The sequence below is a fragment of the Podarcis cretensis genome, assembly GCF_951804945.1.
Source record: "Podarcis cretensis genome assembly, chromosome: 13".
Taxonomy (NCBI): domain Eukaryota; kingdom Metazoa; phylum Chordata; class Lepidosauria; order Squamata; family Lacertidae; genus Podarcis; species Podarcis cretensis.
In genome coordinates, this window is record NC_137182.1 from 36,193,713 (window position 1) to 36,211,950 (window position 18,238).

The 18,238-nt window shown below is 44.6% G+C and overlaps 1 gene segment (V, D, J or C); it reads right to left on the reverse strand.

The window, feature by feature from the left end:
• Window positions 1–217: 217 nt before the first annotated feature.
• On the reverse strand, window positions 218–17,266 carry LOC307201920 (Ig gamma-2C chain C region-like). The segment is given in 8 exons: window positions 16,893–17,266; window positions 15,975–16,785; window positions 13,962–14,300; window positions 12,508–12,804; window positions 10,908–11,204; window positions 1,773–2,066; window positions 1,204–1,311; window positions 218–1,028 (listed from the first exon to the last, which is right to left on the reverse strand).
• Between the last annotated feature and the right edge of the window lie 972 nt (window positions 17,267–18,238).

Here is an 18,238-nt window from a genome sequence, read left to right on the forward strand (position 1 = left end):
ATTGAGCCCCTGGGCATAATTCAATGCTATTTCAAGGACAGATGATTTCATAAAATTGTGGAACTGACGAGTTGGAAAGGAGCCCTAGAACACACTGCATTGCAAGAATCTTTTGCCCAACATCAGGCACTGGTGCTGTCAATTATTTTCTCCTACATCAGAATTACCACAGTTTTGGGATTATTTTTTTTAAATAAACACTTTATTGAAATCTGGTTTTCCATAAAGAATTTAGAACACAACAAATAAGAAACATAACTTGGTAGACGTCAAGCTAAAGTATAGCCATACAGATAATGCAGTGTATAAGGTGAAAAACTAAAGGAGAAATGAAATCATATTATACACAAACTGGGACAGGGAGGGAAATGATGGGGAAAGAGGAGAGGCAGACTGGGGGATGTGTTGGTAAAACAGCACCAGGCAGGATTGAACCCTCTTGCTCTCGATGCTGCAGTCAGAGCGGGGAGGCAAGGAGATGCAGCTTCTTGTTCCACAACCTCCTTCCTGACATGAAGGGTTTATTAACCTTAATTAAACATTAACCAAACCCTCAAGCTAGGCACTTTTTCGTATGTCACAACACAACTGTTCATCAGTATGAAGATCAGGCTGGATCAGGTGTTCTTTGGGCACGTTTGGGGCCCTGAGTTGGCAGAGGCACGGCCCTGAAACTAACAAATTATAGTATCCATTTTAAAAACCTCAGTATTCTTGGTTTCTTAGAATACCCGAAGAGTGCAGAGCTCTACTATATGTATATAATTTCAGAATGGAAGGTTGATTTCAAATTATTTAAATCGCCTTGACTTTAAAATGAAGCCTCCTGCAATTATCATACTTGAAATACATTTTTGAGGAAATACATAATGAAATGGAACAATATTGCATTGCCTAGAACAACCCTGTGCCAAAATGTCATTCCGTGGACTGTTAGATACCAAAGACTTCATCTGGCTTTTCCCTCCTGACTTTCAACATCTTCTTCAGGAGGGTTTCGTCATTCAGCGCAGCTTGAGCTTACAGGGCTGATAAGAGAGAGAGAGAGAGAGAGAGAGAGAGAGAGAGAGAGAGAACACGCAATAATCAGCTGCTTCCAAACTGCAATCTCCAAACTGCAGTCCCGTGCCCCAGCACTGCAGCCTTGCCTCCCCATCGACTCTGCTGCCCTTTCTGCCACCACTCTCAGCAGCCCCAACTCACCTCTGCGTCTTTGGTACATCAACGTCGCTCCAACTCCCATGCAAAGTCCCACAATATGTCCCACAGATCCCAATAGCCAAGTCATCGGTGATCCAAAGTATCCTGGAGCTGGAGGAGAGTCAGTTGGAGATGCAGGTTTAAGTTTTGGCCAGTGTGATTTGGTACTACATTCTGGGGGTGAGGGGTGGGTAGTTCCATCACCCTCTGTTAAGGTTCCAAGCGGTTGCTCGAGAGCAAGCAGGCAAACGCCTCCTTGCTCGGCTGTGAAGCCTTGCTTTTGATGCCAAAATAAACTGTCCAGAGCGCCACTCTCCCATGGCTGGCAGAATCCGTGAGTGGGCGGTCCTTAAACCTTCCCCAGCAAAGTAGTTTCTTGATGCTCAGTTGCGCCTCCCCTCTTGGCGCGCCTGGCACCGCCTCGCCTCCTCCGAGCCCTGAAGCTCCTCTCTACTGGAGGCGTGGTTACTCTCCTCCTCTGAGGAGGAGCTGCTTCCCACGATCTTTGGGGGCTCTCTGTAATCCATCGGCTTTTCCCCTCTCCCCACTGAGCAGTTCCCTGACACCCTCACCTTCTGGCTCCCAGGGGTTCGTCTCCTCCAGTGGTGCCTCCAGTGCTTCATGTTGTACCTGGCAGGTAAAATTGGCTGCAAAATGGCCCTGCTTTGGGAAGAAGACGCTTCCGGTTGAGAACGTCCCGTTAGGATTCTGTACAAGTTCCGACTCATATATTCTCCCTTGTATCGGCTCCCCATTTTGCAGCCACTGCACTTTAACATTTTGTGGGTAAAACCCACACACTAGGCACTCAGCTACCAAGAACGACTTCCCTGGTGGCCTGGTGAGCATATGAAGTTCTGGACGAGCTGCAAGGAGAGGAAAGAGATGTTGAGGTCCTGCAAGTCTGGTGATGGATGGCCAATAGAGGGAGACACTGCAGATTATAAAGGCAACTCACCTAATAGTCTCTGAACAGTCCACAGTTGTGTGAATGCATTACACAAGAGCAGCTCAGCACCAGAGCATCTGCCTTGCATGCAGAAGGTCTCAGGTTCAATCTCTGGTGTCTCCAGGCAGGGCTGAGAAAAGCTGCCTCCTGAAAGCCAGACAGCTGCTGCCAGGCAGCATATACAATACTGCGCTAGATGGACACCGGTCCAAGTCCAACTATATCCTGAGACCAACAAAAGTCACTATTGAATAGCTGCAGTTTGCCTTAAGAAGTCTGATATTCCCCTCCCATGCCATCATTTCCCCCAAGTCAAATTAAGAGTTGCACTCCGGACATCATCATCATCACCATCATCATCATCATTTATTTATACCCCACCCATCTGGCTGGCGCTCCAACTATCGCACAATTGCACTAATTTCTCACGCTAGCAAGGTTATGCTTAAAATTCTACAAGGAAGGCTCAAGTAGTATGTGGACCGAGAACTCCCAGAAGTGCAAGCTGGATTTAGAAGAGGCAGAGGAACCAGAGACCAAATTGCAAACATGCGCTGGATTATGGAGAAAGCTAGAGAGTTCCAGAAAGACATTTACTTCTGCTTCATTGACTATGCAAAAGCCTTTGACTGTGTCGACCATGGCAAACTATGGCAAGTTCTTAAAGAAATGGGAGTGCCTGATCACCTCATCTGTCTCCTGAGAAATCTCTATGTGGGACAAGAAGCTACAGTTAGAACTGGATATGGAACAACTGATTGGTTCAAAATTGGGAAAGGAGTACGACAAGGCTGCATTTTGTCTCCCTGCTTATTTAACTTATATGCAGAATTCATCATGCGAAAGGCTGGGCTGGATGAATCCCTAGCCGGAATTAAGATTGCCGGAAGAAATATCAACAACCTCAGATATGCAGATGACACAACCTTGATGGCAGAAAGTGAGGAGGAATTAAAGAACCTTTTATTGAGGGTGAAAGAGGAGAGTGCAAAATATGGTCTGAAGCTCAACATCAAAAAAACGAAGATCATGGCTACTGGTCCCATCACCTCCTGGCAAATAGAAGGGGAAGAAATGGAGGCAGTGAGAGATTTTACTTTCTTGGGCTCCATGATCACTGCAGATGGTGACAGCAGCCACGAAATTAAAAGACGCCTGCTTCTTGGGAGAAGGGCAATGACAGGCCTAGACAGCATCTTGAGAAGTAGAGACATCACCTTGCCAACAAAGGTTCGTATAGTTAAAGCTATGGTTTTCCCAGTAGTGATGTATGGAAGTGAGAGCTGGACCATAAAGAAGGCTGATCGCCGAAGAATTGATGCTTTTGAATTATGGTGCTGGAGGAGACTCTTGAGAGTCCCATGGACTGCAAGAAGATCAAACCTCTCCATTCTGAAGGAAATCAGCCCTGAGTGCTCACTGGAAGGACAGATTGTGAAGCTGAGGCTCCAGTACTTTGGCCACCTCATGAGAAGAGAAGACTCCCTGGAGAAGACCCTGATGCTGGGAAAGATGTATAATAATTTTTTTATTTTTCCACACAGATAATAAACAGCAATATAACACAATATAACTTCATACTCATCGGTTCATAACCTTTCTTCTTTGACTTCCCCATACCTCCCCATCCCTGCATCCTTGTTTAGTAACTCTTTAGCAACCCTTAAGTCTAATGTCTTAATTCCTTTTCATAAATATTTCTTAAGTTTTTTTTTTTGTTTACTGCTGCAATTCTTTACTTCTTACCCCCTGACATCTTAACATTCCTCAATTTTACAATTATTTTTAAGATATATTTTGAAGTTCTTCCAGTCCTCTTCCACTGTCTCTTTCCCCTGGTCCCGGATTCTGCCCGTCATCTCGGCCAATCCCATAAAGTCAATCACCTTTGTTTGCCATTCTTCCAGAGTAGGTAATTCTTTCGTCTTCCAATACTTTGCCAGTAGAATTCTTGCTGCTGTAGTGGCATACATAAAAAAAGTCCTATCCTTTCTTAACACCACTTGGCCCACCATACCCAAAAGGAAGGCCTCTGGTTTCTTAGGAAAAGTCCACTTAAGGACCTTCTTAATTTCATTATAGATCATTTCCCAGAAAGCTTTAACCTTTGGGCAGGTCCACCAAAGGTGGTAGAAAGTGCCTTCAGTCTCATTACATTTCCAACACTTATTATTAGGCGAATGATAAATCTTTGCTAGCTTGACTGGGGTCATGTACCACCGGTAGATCATTTTCATAATATTTTCTTTTAAAGCATTACATGCAGTAAATTTAATACCGGTGGTCCATAATTGTTCCCAGTCAGCAAACATGATATCATGACCTATATCTTGTGCCCATTTGATCATAGCTGATTTCACCGTTTCATCCTGTGTATTCCATTTTAACAGCAAGTTATACATTTTTGATAAGTTCTTAGTATTGGATTCCAACAGTTCTATTTCTAATTTTGACTTCTCTTTCTGAAATCCTATTTTCCTGTCCTGTTTAAACGTCTCATTTATCTGATAGTAATGCAACCAATCTCGAACCTTAGGTTTTAGTTTCTCATAACTCTGAAGTTTCACCCTTTCCCCATCATAATCTATGATCTCATGATATTTTGGCCATTTAGAATCCATATTAAGCTTTTTTACTTCCCTAGCTTCCATTGGTGACACCCACCTAGGGGTTTTACTTTCCAACAAGTCTTTGTATCTAATCCAAACGTTATACAATGCTTTCCTTACAATATGGTTTTTAAAACTTTTATACACCTTTACCTTGTCATACCATAAATATGCATGCCAACCAAAACTATTGTCATACCCTTCCAGATCCAAAATGTCAGTATTCTCAAGAAGTAGCCAGTGTTTCAACCAGCAGAAAGCTGCTGATTCATAATAAAGTCTTAAGTCCGGCAGGGCAAACCCCCCTCTATCCTTTGCATCAGTTAAAATCTTAAATTTAATTCTGGGCTTTTTGCCCTGCCAGACAAATTTTGATATGTCTTTCTGCCACTTCTTGAAACAGTCCATCTTGTCCACAATCTGCAACGTCTGGAATAAAAACAGCATTCTAGGCAATACATTCATCTTAATGGTAGCAATTCGGCCTAACAAGGAAAGTTTCAGCCTTGACCATATTTCCAAATCCTTTTTAACTTCTGACCAACATTTTTCATAATTATCCTTAAATAAGTTCACATTCTTGGATGTTAAGTTTACCCCCAGGTATTTTACCCTTTTTGTAATTTCCAAACCTGTTTCATTCTGAAAACTCTCTCTTTCTTCCATTGTTAAATTTTTTTCCAACACTTTCGTTTTTTGTCTATTCAATTTAAAACCTGCTACTCGACCAAATGTTTCAATTAATTCTAATACTCTTTTAGTACTAGTGTCTGGCTGTTGCAAAATCAATACTAGGTCATCTGCAAATGCTCTTAATTTATAATGTCTAACTCCGACCTGAACTCCTTTAACCAACTGGTCCTTTCTAATCATGTTTAACAAAACCTCCAGGACCGATATAAAAAGCAAAGGGGATATTGGGCAGCCCTGTCGTGTACCTTTTTCTATAGGTATTTCTTCTGTTACCACGTTATTTACAATTAATTTGGCCTTTTGTTGAGAGTATATTGCACCTATACCGTTTTCAAAACCTTGTCCTACCCCCATCCCTTGGAGATTCTTTTTCATAAAAGTCCAACAAATGTTGTCAAAGGCTTTCTCCGCGTCCACAAAAATCAAAACTGCTTTCCTATTAATGTCAACGTCCAGCAGCTCCAAAATGTCTATAATGTTCCTCACATTGTCTGACATATGTCTACCTGGGAGAAAGCCTGTTTGGTCCTTATGAATCTCATCTGCCAACACTCTTTTCAATCTTTTTGCCAAAATGTCTGCAAAAATTTTGTAATCCACATTGAGTAAAGATATAGGGCGGTAGTTTTTAACTTGGTTCTTCTCAGTCTCTGTTTTCGGTATAAGTGAGATGAAAGCCTCTTTCCACGATTCAGGTGCCTTTTTCCCCTTTAAAATTTCATTGCAAACTTCCTTCAATGGTTGTATCAGCCATTCTTTCAGCATTTTGTAGTATTTGGCCGTCAGGCCATCTGGTCCTGGTGATTTTCCCAGTTTCATATTTTGAATGGCACCCTCTATTTCTTGTTCTGTTATTTCCTCGTTTAAGATCCTTTTACTTTGTTCTGAGATTTTTGGTAAACCGTATTTTCTAATGAATTCTTCTATTTCTTGCTCGTTGGTTGGCCCTTGTGCATACAATTTCTTAAAAAAGCTTTGAAAACAATTGTTGATCTCGTTGGGTTTGTGGATAATCTTTCCATCCATTTCTAAACTTGTTACCGTGTTCATTTTCTGCCTTTTTTTCAATTGCCATGACAGAAGTTTCCCACATTTATCCGCTGATTCAAAAGTTTTTTGTCTCATTTGCTTTATCTTCCATTCTATTTGTTGGTTCATAAGTTCCATGTATTGCATCTGATGAAACTTTATTTCTCTCAAAATCTCATGAGACTTTGGTTTGGACCTCAACTTCTTCTCTCCTTCTTTTATTTTTTCTAAAATTTTTTCCTTCTTTTCATTTTGTTGCTTCCTCTTAATAGAATTTTGTTGAATTAGGAAACCTCGCATCACGGCTTTGCTTGCGTCCCAAATTATTCTTTTTTCCACATCTGTTTTCCTGTTGATCTCAAAATAATCTTTTAATGTTTTAAGGGCCTTCTTATGGATCTCTTCATCCTTGAATAGGGTGTCATTCATTCTCCATCTAAAGGAACCAGTTGTTGTTAGTTTCATCTCCATCTTGACCGCATTGTGGTCGGAGCACGTTTTTGGGCAGATTTCTACTTTTTTTGTTCTTGACGCCAGACTACTAGAAATCCAAATTTGGTCTATTCTTGTCCATGTCATTTTTGCTTCAGAGAAGAAGGTTCCCTCTCTCTCTAGAGGATTCTTTATTCTCCAAATATCAATCAAGTCCATAGTTTCAGTCATTTCGAAAAAGATCTTTGGTAGTCTCCCTTCTTTTGAAATCACTTGTCTCTGTGCTTTATCCATGTTTGTTGAGACAACTCCGTTCATGTCTCCCATCATTAGGATTTTATAGTCTAAAAAGTCAACTAATGTCTCATGCAACTTCCTAAAGAATTCGGCCTTCCCTTCATTTGGGGCATAAACTCCCACAATTAATATCTTTTCTCCTTGAATTTGTATTTCAATTGCCAGGTATCTTCCTTGTTCATCTTTAAATATTAATTTTGGAGCCAACTTTTCCTTTGCATAGATCACCACACCTCTTTTCTTTACTTTGTCTGATGAGATGAATTCTTGACCGAGTCTCTTATTTATTAATAATTTCCTGTGTATCCTGGCAATATGGGTTTCTTGCAAACATATTATGTCTAATTGTTCTTTCTTCAAAATGTGAAAAACCTGTCTTCTTTTCCGAGGAAGGTTCAAACCATTACAGTTCCAACTAAGGAGTTGCAGAGACATTTTGTATTTAGGTAGCTGTTCCTCCAACTGCTCCAAGCTTCTGCTCTTCCTCCGATGGTGGTAGTGGAAGTCCAAATGACAAATTTGCTATATCGGGTGGTTCCCTCTCCTCCACGGTTCCTTTCTGCAGATCCTCCAGATACTTCTCTAGAAATAGTTCTTTGTCCTGAATTGTTTTTATTTTAATCTTCCTTCCATTGAAGTTAAAGGACAATCCTTGTGGAAATTCCCATCTGAATGGTATAGTGTTTTTCTTCAGCAGGTCTACTAAACTCTTGTAATATGTTCTCACCTCTAAAATGTATTTAGGAATGTCCTTAAAAATCTGTATCTGACAATTTTGAATCACCAATGCCTTTTGATAATGCAAATTCAATATTCTATCTCTTTCTTCTTTTGATCTCAATGTAATTAGGCAGTCCCTTGGTTTTTTGTCCTGCCTTCTACCCAATCGAAAGGCTGATATTATCTCAAGTTCCTCATCTTCCTCCCATTCCTCCCGCCAAAAAGTTATGATGTTCTCTGTGAGAAATTTCACAAGGTTGTCCCCTTCCCCTTCAGGCACCAATCTAAATTTTAAATTCTTCTCTTTACGTTGAAGTTCCAGTAAGGAGAGGGCAGCATCATGCTCATTCACTTTTTTAATAATAGGCCCAAATTTTTCCCTTGTCTCTTCAGCCGTTATTTTTGCACTTTCTGCAATCTTTCGTGTTTCTGAACTTTCCTGAATTAATCTATTTATAGAATCTGTGTTCGATGCAACACTAGCCGTATTCACATCCAACCTTGTTGTCAACTCTGTTAATTTTTTAGAATTCTCTGTCGAAAGTTTTGTCAATGCTTCCAGGGATTGATTTATTTTAAGTAGAGCCTGAGTCATAGGATCCATAGAAGCTGGTGTTTTTTCCTGCACAGCTGCAGTTCCTGATATAGAGGCCCTTTTCTTGTGAGATTGTTTTGCTTTCTGCCTTGTTACTATCTCGTCTGTAGGGGCACTCATATCCTCAAGGTCGTTTTCACAGAGTTGATTCCCAAGTGGAAAATCCCACTGTTACTTTTTCAAGTGCAACAGTTTCAAATAGAGCCCTCTAGAGGGAGCATTCAATTGTATCCAAATGGCAGAGATAGAAGAAAACAAAGAAGCAAGGGAGTATAACAGTAGCCATAAGTTATACAGTTTCCAATGTCCAAATTGTAATGTCTCTATTTTTCTATGTGGCCAGAATGCAGCAAAGTGTATCTAAGGTCCGATAACTTTTTTGCAAACAAGTCCCCACTTCTCAGAGTTTGACAGTCCACGTCCCGGTGTCTTGTTTGGGCAGCCCGACCCCAGGGGATTTGGCAATGGAAGGTCTTAAAGTTCCATTAATTTTCCAGCAGATTAACAACGTTCCAGTCCCTTCCCCCCTTCTCCTGCCAATCTGGGGGGAGGTTTTAAGTCCGATGTCAGTTTGACAGCTTAAAAAAATTGGAAAGGTTCCCTTTAAGTGCAGCTTGATTTTCGTTGCTTTATTCCTTCTGCAGTTCCGGGGAGGCAGACTTCCTTAATTTTTGCCTTTCCCGTTTTCAGCCAAATTTTTTTTTTAAAGTCCCGTTACTTTTCCGATCTTACTCACGGGTGTTGTGGTCAAATTCCAATTGCAGGAAGGAATCGGCGCTCTCCGCTCATGGCGACGCGGCTTCACTCCGCTAGCTGGGTGACGACTCTCAGCACCACGCTTACCCCGATGCCGCTCAGAAGCCTTTAAAAAGGCTCCCTCACAGTACCGGGGGGCGCAAAGGGTGCCCACCGAATCTCCTTTGTTCACAGGCTCCGCGCCTGTGATTTTAGGGGTCCCCCGCTTGCCGTAGCGGGTAAGACCCGAACTAACGGAGCAGTCCTGCCTCGGAGCTCGAGGCTCGGACCGCCATTAAGCGCTGGCGCCGACCGGAAGTCCGATGCTGGGAAAGATGGAGGGCACAAGGAGAAGGGGACGACAGAGGACGAGATGGTTGGACAGTGTTTTCGAGGTTACCAGCATGAGTCTGACCAAGCTGCGGGGGGCAGTGGAGGACAGGAGTGCCTGGCGTTCTCTGGTCCATGGGGTCACGAAGAGTCGGACACGACTAAACGACTAAACAATAACAACAACAACATCTGGCTGGGTTTCCCCAGCCACTCTGAGCAGCTCCCAACAGAATATTAAAAACAGGATAAAACATCAAACATTAAAAACTTCCCTAAGCAGGGCTGCCTTCAGATGTCTACTGAAAGTCAGATAGTTGTTTATTTCCTTGACATCTGATGGGAGAGCATTCCACAGGGCGGGTGCCACTACCAAGAAGGCCCTCTGCCTGGTTCCCTGTAACCTCACTTCTTGCAGGGAGGGAACCACCAGAAGGCCCTCGGAGCTGGACCTCAGTGTCTGGGCAGAATGATGGGGGTGGAGACGCTTCTTCATTTTGATCCAAAGAGAAGAATGAAGAAGGAATTGGAGTATGTATGCTGTTACATACATGCTCTGCCCCTTAACTGTAGGAACAATACAGGACTAGAGCCAGTAGTAAATCAGAAGCTGTGCTTTGTTTTCCGAATGTTTTGGAAGTCAAATGCATTTCCAGAACGGATTCCGTTCAACTTCAAAGGTAATTTCAGTCAGACTTATGTGCTCCATTTAAAGGGAGTAAAAATGGCATTCTAGTCCATCACAGCCTGGGGGGGGGGGAAGAGGTCAATGGAGGTGCCAGACGGACCTCACTACAGGTCCTATGAGGCAAGGACGGGGCAAGTGTGGCTCTCCAATGTCCTTTGACTACAACTCCCATCATTTTGACCATTGGCTTCTCTGCCCAGGTCTGACGGGAGCAGGAGCCCATCCACATCTGGAGGGTCACAGGCTCCCCATCTCTGAAAATGGGGTACATTACGCCTTTTTGCTAATTATAGCACCATGTTAAGTAGTGTGTGAAGCCACCATTTTAATGTGATTTCCAGCTGATTTGCAAGAAGGTGGTACCTTAGCAATCATGAGGGGCCCTAGTAAGGAAGCAGATTCGACTGGGTGGGCCTTCACCCACCTCAGCAGATAAGTTCTTGCAGGATTCTTTATCATGGAGCAGACACTACTGTTTAGAGCAAAGGGATGGAGAGCTTTGAGGAGTAAAATAAGCAGAGGGATAACAGGGTAGAGAGTGCGAGTCAGAACTGGGTCTCACTAAGGGGGAACTGTGCTTAGCATGGGCATTTCAGGACCCAAGGTTGCAGAGGAAAGGCTCCCACTTACCTTGCACCTTCAGCTCAAAATCTTGACTGACTGGATCTTTTCTTGCTTGGTGATGGATGTGGCATGAGAAGGTAACGCCAGCGTCAGAGATTTGTGGTGTGAACTCCAGGACACTCTCTGCATAGAAGAGACCACCGGGCCCTTCCTGGACAGGGGGCGAGTCAACTTTCAGAGTCTCACTGCCTCGCAGCCACTTCACAGAGACATTGCCAGGGTAAAAGTCAGATGCCGCGCACAAGAAGTTGCTTGGTTCGCCCAGCTCTACGTCTGTGAGGCCGAGTGTTAGGCGTGGGAGAGCTGGAGGCAGAGAGGAGAGTTAGGAGAGCATCTCCTTGGGCAGCTTAAAGGGTGCTGGGAACTGTAGCTCCGTGAGCAGCAAGCTGCAGTTCCCAGGATTCTTTACCAGAAGCCACATTTAAGTGTGCTTTAAATGTATGGCATGGATGTGACTTCCCTCTTCCCTTCTGCGATAAAAGGCAACTCTTAGTACAAGGAAGTTGGCGTAGAAGTCATGGTTGAAGCACGCATTGGAATCTGCAGATCAAATCTCACCATTGGCAGCTTAACTGGGCTTTGTTAAAGGGTGCTGGGAACGGTAGCTCTGTGAGCAGCAAGCTACAGTTCCCAGGACTCTTCAGACAAAGCAATATCCGTTAAATGTGCTTTAAATGTATGGCACATCAATGCACTATGCCAGTCGTTTGGGGTTCTGTTTTCATTCAGCAGAGTCGCCCAGAAATTCTTCCTGAATCTTCTTTCTCAGTTCAGCTCATCTGTTGGTGAATTCCCATGTGGGAATAAACACCTCACCCATTCCAGTTCTGCTTAAAGTATTTATTGAAGAATTAACATGACAACTTATACAACTGCTGCCCTGAGGAAAATAAATTAAAACTAAGTACAGTGATCATTCCTTCTCTATGCTCCTCAGGCATCTGGGCAGAGTGACAGCCAGCTTGTTCTCATTCATAGCCTGTCTAATAAAGAAGTCTGTTGCTAAGGCAACCTGTTGCTGGGGAAAACCTGTTGCTGGGGAAAACCTGTTGCTGGGAGAAAACTTGTTGCCAGGGGCGATGCTATGCAATTTCAAGTCTATTTTTATCATGGTGCTTGGTTTGGCCAGCTGCACCTTTGTGGGGCCATGTGTCTGTTAAATGTGCTTTAAATGTATGGCCTAGATGTGCTTTGGCAATGCTGAACTAGTGTGGCACTAGTGTGGAGGCAAACTCGACTGGGTGGGGCTTCATCCACTTCAGCAAAGAAATTCTTGACTGTTTCTATATCATGGAGGAGACACTACCTGGTTTGAGCAAAAAGCTATAGAGTTTTGAGGAGAAAAATACACAGAGGCAGAACAGGCTAGAGAGCCAGAACTGGGTCTCCTTAAGAAGGGGAAGTGGTTCCTAATGCCTTTTTTCTAGAAAATGTGGTGCCAGAACTCATTAACAGCTGCCTTGTTCTCTTAACAATGGCCATGGCGCCCACCTGAGAGGTGCTGGAACTGAGTTCCTGGATCAAAAAAAGCCCTGGTAGTTAGCAGGGCAGGGGGGCGAGGGGGGGGCCAGGATTCCAGGGTCGCACAGGAAAGGCTCCCACTTACCTACCACCTTCAGCTCAATATCTTGACGGATTGGGTCTTTCACAGCCTGGTGTTGGATGTGGCATGAGAAGGTGACACCATCATCGGAGATTTGTGGTATGAAGTTCAGGACACTCTCTGCATTGAAGAGGTAATTGGCCTCAAGCTTGGCAGGGGGCGAGTCAACCTTCAGAGTCTCACTGCCTCGCAGCCACTTCACAGAGACACGGCCAGGGTAAAAGTCGGATGCTGCACACGTCAAATTGATTGGTTTTCCCAGGGGCACTTCTGTGGGGCCGAGTGTTAGGCGTGGGGGAGCTGGAGGGAGAGAGGAGAGTTAGGAGAGCATCTCCTTGGGCAGCTTAAAGGGTGCTGGGAACTGTAGATCTGTGAGCAGCAAGCTGCAGTTCCCAGGATTCTTCACTGGAAGCCACACGAGTTAAATGTGCTTTGAATGTATGGCATGGATGTGACTTCCCTCTTCCCTTCCACAGTAAAAGGAAACTCTCAGTACAAGGAAGTTGGTGCAGAAGTAATGGTGGAAAACATGCACTGGGAATTTGCAGTTCAAATCTCACCTTGCCCATGAGCTCGTTAGGTGGCCTTTACGTTACTCACTATCCTCTTAGCCCCAAGTCCTGCCTGGCCTGCCCCTCAAATGCAGTATGAGCTGCAGTCCTGTATCTCCACTATGCCATCCCTCAAGGTCTGGGAAACTGTCCCGTTTGGACTACTGCAATGCGCTCAACGTGGGGCTACCTTTGAAGGTGACTTGGAAACTACAACTAATCCAGAATGCAGCAGCCAGACCTGTGACTGGGGGCGGCCGCCGAGACCACATAACACAGGTCTTGAAAGACCTACATTGGCTCCCAGTACGTTTCTGAGCACAATTCAAAGTGTTGGTGCTGACCTTTAAAGCCCTCAATGGCCTTGGCCCAGTGTACCTGAAGGAGTGTCTCCACCCCCATCATTCAGTTTGGACTCTGAGGTCCAGCGCTGAGGACCTTCTGGCGGTTCCCTCCCTGCGAGAAGTGAGGTTACAGGGAACAAGACAGAGGGCCTTCTCGGTAGTGGCGCCCTGTGGAGCACCCTCCCATCAGATGTCAAGGAAATAGGCAATTATCTGACGTTTAGAAGACATCTGAAGGCAGCCCTATTTAAGGAAATTTTTAATGTTTGATTGCTTTATCATTATCATTATCCTTATTATTATTCTGTTGAAAGCTGCCCAGAGTGGCTGGGAAAACCCACCTAGATGGGCAAGGTATAAATTATGATGATGATGGTGGTGGCGGCGGTGGTGATCATCATCATCATCAAAATAGGGCTCTGTCAGGTCTGTTTGGCCCGGAGTTAACATGAAGCGCTTCATAGGATGTGCTTTAAAATGGTATTTTACATCAAGGACTTTCATGTGAAATATGTTTAGTGCTTTAAAAAAGGCTTTCCGCCCGCCGCCTTGCATCCCTTACCTTCTAATTTCAATGCCACTTTCCCTTCAGCAAAGTCAGGAGTATGGGTAACAGAACACGTATACTCCCCGGCATCGTCGCCTCTTACATCTGTGAGATAGAGGCTGGCATTGCCCTCTCGCAGCGACTGCAAATTAAGTACTCCTCCCCTCGGTCTAAAGATTGAAATGCTCCCATGCCACATTATAATGGTTCTTCCTCTCAGCGACCATTTCACAACCATGGCAGAATCGTCTATGGGCCTGTGAGGGTCTAAGGAGAAGTGGCAAGGCAGGTATGCATTAGTGCGTGGCCCTGCCTGGACGGGGGATGAAGGGACTTGGATTATCACGGCTGCCCCTGAAAAGGACAAAGAGATACAGTTAGACTGTAATTAGACTGGACCTCCATCAAAGGCTAAAGCCATCATAAACCAGTTTTAACTTTTAAGATTCCTGCAGACCGTAGTTATGCAAAAATGGGATTCCTGAAGTCCTTTGGTTAAAAAACAAAACAAAACCAGGCTGGTTGGAGGAGTTTGAGGACTACCAGTACTTTAAATCTGAATGCGGGGTGCACCTTTGACTTCTCAAAAAAGTAACCATCCACTGCGAGCGCGGGGGGGGGGGGGAGAGTACCTCTGGTGTGGGACACGTCAAGCTCTTTCTAGGGTGGCTTGTCCAACTTTGGTCCTCAGTCTTCACTCAGCTCTCACCTGTGGCTATTATTATTATTACTATTATTATAATTATTATTATTCTGGCCTATACCCAGAGGTCTCAGGGCAATTCACATAAAAAGAGCCAAGAAGCTGTCAGCAGGCGATAGCGGCCACATCCCGGGAAAGGCTTCGACTGGACGGCTAAATGAGGTGAGGGTAGCTGATGGGTCTCAAACCCTCATTGAGCTAAGAGATTTCCCCTGCGTGTGAAGACAAGTTCCAGCTATAGAGGGAAGTGAGGGGCAGATGGGGCTCGTCAATCTGGGAAGGTGGCCCATCTAGGAGAAGGAAAAAACTTCCTTGTGGGACATCTTCAGCAGAGGCTAAGGAGTAAACCCTACACAAATCTGGAGTGGAGTCCCTTGGGCAGTTGGATGGCGCCTTGTACGCCTCCTTCAGGCAACTCCTGAGCCAGACTGGTACCCAATGTATTGCTCTGGTCTGCTTTGCCTTATACTGAATCAGACCATCAGTCCACCTAGGCCAGTACTCTCTACACTGACTGGCAGAGGCTCTCCAGGTTTCAGACAGGAAACCTCTCCTAGTCCTTCTAGGACTAGGCCGCCCGGCCGTCCGCTTCCCGGCTCCTGCTGGTCTTTGCGAAGCCGCCTCTCCCTCCCTCCCTCCCTCCTCCTCCATTGCCCTAGCCCCCAGGAGCCCCCCCAAGTGGCAAGGGTCCTCCGGGTGAGGGGATGCGACTTACATGCACCCTGCAAGGAGAGCAGCAAACACGAGAAGCTGGGCATTTTGGGGCCGCCGTGCTTACTTTCGTTTCTCCAGAAAGGATGGGAGCGCAATGTGCACCTGAGAGACAAAAGTTCAGTTGAACTGTGACTCCCAGGTGTCAGATCAAAACATTCTGCTTTTAAGCAAGCCAGCCCAGACAGGTGTGTAGAAGTTGGGTGTGTTTCTTTTCTTTTTACAAAAACCTCAGTTTTCGAACGCAATCCGTTCCGGAAGACCGTTTGAGTTCCAAAATATTCAAAAACCGAAAACTCAATGCGGAAGCATCAATACAATAGGGAAACTCAAAACGGAAGCCATGTGGTATGTTTGACTTCTGAAAAGTGTTTGAAAACTGAAGCAGTTACTTCCAGCATTTGAGTTCCGAAATGTTTGTCAACAGAGAAGTTTGAAAACCAAGGTTCCACTGCAGTTTATACTGTTGATTCCAAAGTCTCCCTTGCAGATTTTAAAATAATGTTCTTCATGATGTTCTGTTAGATATTTTTGTGAGCCGTTTAGAGGTTTTCTTAAAATCGAGTGGTATATACAAATGTTGTTATATAATTTAAAATAGAATGTGTTTACACCTGCTTTTAAAAAGTGGTTGCCGAGGGGATAAGGTCACCTTAGTTTTTTGATGGCTGATCAAGTGCTGTGTTCTCCAAACTTTCTGCTTCCGGCCTTGAGGATTATTGAGGGCTAACAGTCACAAAATGGCAGGGCAGAGGCAGAGCAGGTCACAAACTAGAGGCAGAGTTTGCCATAAGCAGCTGGCAGTCCCAGATCTCCTTCTCTGTTAAGAATGATTTGTAGCGGCCCAAAGCTTATTTGGGAGCCCCTAGGTACCAACTCCCTGGGTGCCCCAGCACCCACAAATTCCCCTTGAAGAGGCCGGGCACCCACAAATTGTGGTGCATGTGGGCATTGGGATAGTGTGCTGTTCCCCAAAGCAGCATTGAGCCCCTGGGCATAATTTAATGGTGTTTCAAGGACGGATAATTTCATAGAATAGTGGAATTGAAGAGTTGGAAAGGACCCCGAGAACACACTGCATTGCAAGAATCTTTTGCCCAACATCAGGCACTGGTGCTGTCAATTATTTTCTCCTACATCAGAATTACTACAAATTTGGGATTTATTTATTTTTTAAACACTTTATTGAAATCTGTTTTTCCATACAGAATTTAGAACACAAAAAAACAAGAAACATAACTTGGAACAGGTGAAGCTAAAGTATAGCCATACAGATAATGCAGCGTATAAGGTGAAAAACTAAAGGAGAATAGAAATCATATTATACACAAACTGGAACAGGGAGGGAAATGATGGGGAAAGAGGAGAGGCAGACTGGGGGATGTGTTGGTAAAACAGCACCAGGCAGGATTGAACCCTTTTACTCTCGATGCTGCAGTCAGAGCGGGGAGGCAAAGAGATGCTACTACTTGTTCCCCAACCTCCTTCCTGACATGAAGGGTTTATTAACCTTAATTAAACATTAACCAAACCCTCAAGCTAGGCCCTTTTTCGTATGTCACAACACAACTGGTCATCAGTATGAAGATCAGGCTGGATCAGGTGTTTCTTGGGCTTGTTTGGGGCCCTGAGTTGGCAGAGGCACAGCCCTGAAACTAACAAATTATAATATCTATCTTAAAAGCCTCCTTGGTTTCTTTGAATTCCCAAAGAGTGCAAAGCCCTACTATATGTATATAATTTCAGAATGGAAGGTTGAATTTAAATTATTTAAATCTCCTTGACTTTAAAATGAAGCCTGCTGCAATTATCATACTGGAAATGCATTTTTAAGGAAATACATAATGAAATGGAACAATATTTCATTGCCTGGAATAACCGTGTGCCAAAATTTCATTCCGTGGACTGTTAAATAACAAGAACATCATCTTGATTTTCCCTCCTGACTTTCGACGTCTTCTTCAGGAGGGTTTGGTCATTCGGTTCAGCTTGCTTATACTTGGCTGCTAAGAGAGAGGGAGAGAGAGAGAGAGAGGGAGAGAGAGAGAATGCAATAATCAGGTGTCTCCAAACTGCAATCTGCAGTCCCGTGCCCCAGCACTGCAGCCTTGCCTCCCCACGGACTCTGCTGCCCTTTCTGCCACAGCTGCCCTTTCTTCCCAGCAGCCCCAACTCACCTCTGCGTCTTTGGTACATCAACGTCGCTCCAATTCCCATGCCAAGTCCCACAAGGTGTCCCAGAGATCCTAGAAGCCAAGTCAACGGTGATCCAAAGTATCCTGGAGCTGGAGGAGAGTCAGTTGGAGATGCAGGTTTAAGTTTTGGCCAGTGTGATTTGGTACTACATTCTGGGGATGAGGGGTGGGTAATTCCATCACCCTCACCTTCTGGCTCCCAGAGGATCATCTCCTCCAGTGGTGCCTCCAGTGCTTCATGATGTACCTGGCAGGTATAACTGGCTGCAAAATGGCCCTGCTGTGGGAAGTAGACGCTTCCGGTTGAGAACGTCCCGTTAGGATTTTGTTCAACTTCAGACTCGTATATTCCCGCTTGTATCGGCTCCCCATTTTGCAGCCACTGCACTGTAACATTTTGTGGGTAAAACCCACACACTAGGCACTCAGCTACCAAGAACGTCTTTCCTGGTGGCTTGGTGAGCATATGAAGTTCTGGGCGAGCTGCGAGGAGAAGAAAGAGATTTGAGGTCCTGCAAGTCTGGTGAAGGCCACTAGAGGGAGACATTGCTGATTATAAAGGCAACCCACCTAACAGTCTCTAAAGGCCACAGTTGTATGAAATGCATTACACAAGAGCAGCTCAGCACCAGAATATTTGCCTTGCATGCAGAAGGCCTCAGGTTCAATCTCTTCCTGCAGCC